Genomic DNA, 2,064 nt, shown 5'->3' on the forward strand with positions numbered 1-2,064 from the left:
TATTTAAAGATAAAATTGTCAAGGCTAAATAGTAATATACCTGTACAAAACCGTTCGTTCGTTTCAATGAATATACTGAATTATAATGAAAGCACACTAGATAAAAATAGATAATTAAGGACACCCGTTTGAATATGTATGCACCCTGTTTATATTTGTTAGGATGTACGTTATTGAATTGGTCTATGATGAAAAAAGTAATATCAATGGTAATATCAATGGTAATGGCTCTTCGGATTTAAACTTTTCAAAACATAACTTTTATTAATTCTAAACACTAGAAAACGTAAATTTGAAGAACCATTTAGAAACAAAAATTTATTTTCAAACACAAAAATTGAAAATGATTTCATTTACAAAAAGAATAACCGTGTCTAAGGCTTGAAGTAATTGGTTATTTAATTTTACATTGTTTTTACTTCATTTTTTATGTGTCACAAAATTAATTAGTGTGTTCAGTTTTTGTTGTTTTTATTTACAGCAACTAACAATTTCAACAAAAAGCTGTGTTGAAAATTTTTCCAATTTAAATGCATTTCAGTCTGGTTTAGTACCATACTTAAATTCAAACAAAACGAGAGGATTTTAAAAACCAATGTGCACTTAAAGTACATTTGTGTAGATTCATGGTATACCGCCATCTTGGATCGTACAATCGCGGTACAAAATCGGTCTATTTATTTGCTCAAATCTGCAAATTTTGAAACAGATTTGCAATTTAATAGCTAGAAATAGGAAGATGTGGTGTGAGTGCCAATGAGACAACTCTCCATCCAAATAACAATTTATAAAAGTAAACCATTATAGGTCAACGTACGGCATTCAACACGGAACAACACCGAACAAAAAGCTATAAAGGGCCCCAAAATTACTATAACTTTTGTAAACAAAAAGCTATAAAGGGCCACAAAATTACTATAACTTTTGTAAAACCATTCAAACGGGAAAACCAACGGTCTAATCTATATAGAAAGGGCTGTTTATCTTAATACAATGGTGATTAATTGTATTTAAATTATTTAAGCAAAGATAAGATCTTGCCTTTTTTTTTTACAAATAAGCCATTTAAAGGGAGGTACAAAAACAAAAAATGAAATTCTTTCAGAAAAAAATTAAATTTGACTGATAGGGAAATTTTTAATTTTTACTTGTAGCAAGAAAAAAAATTCGGAGACACCATTTTTTTTTAATTTTATTATCTTAAAACATATTATAAAACCCATCTTCTCACAATTTATTTCATAATTTTATCTCATATATTTCTTTTGATGCACACAAATGTGTTTTTTTAGGAACAATCTAACCAAATTTAGGCAATGTTCAACGACTCATAGCTTGGGAAATAGCACGGTGATCCATTCTTTATATCATACTTTTGAAAAACATCATTGTTATAGTAAAATCTTCATTTTGGCAAAGTATAATAAAATTCTATCTCAAGAAATATATATCGATGATCTACCTAAAACCTTTGCCTTTGAAAAAGCATACTGTTTTAATTGGGTTTGTGGTACTTAAGTGTTGTGTGGACTTGTCTGTCCTTTTGTTAACTTTCTTTTCGAATTAAAAGTTTTGAATATTCCCTTGGCATCTTGAATTTTACATGCGAAAACAAAATTACATGAAAACATAACATATGTAAAGGGTGCGGGGAGGTAGAACACCACACATTTCTTAACTTTCCCCAAAAGCATTCATAATGTTTAGTTACAATTTATTGAATCTAGTGACATTAACTGTTTCACACAGTACAATAAAAGATCTAACGCATCTATCTTGTAAACTATGAATACTGCAAATATTTTATGACATCAACAAAATATGTGAAAAAAAGCCCTCATAATATTTAGTAAACATTGCCGAATTAGTGACAGAGTTCGTGTTTACTGCTTATCAGCAACAGAACAGTTCACTGTTATATATATAACAAACATTGATATGGGTTCCAAATCGATCAACATACAAATGTATATACTCAATCCAATTTCACATATTCAGGTATATAAGCTATGATCCTTTTTAAAACAGTCTATATAACTGAGGACAGGGGACTCTTAAAATATT

This window comes from Mytilus galloprovincialis, chromosome 6 (assembly GCF_965363235.1).
Source record: "Mytilus galloprovincialis chromosome 6, xbMytGall1.hap1.1, whole genome shotgun sequence".
NCBI classification, from domain to species: Eukaryota; Metazoa; Mollusca; class Bivalvia; order Mytilida; family Mytilidae; genus Mytilus; species Mytilus galloprovincialis.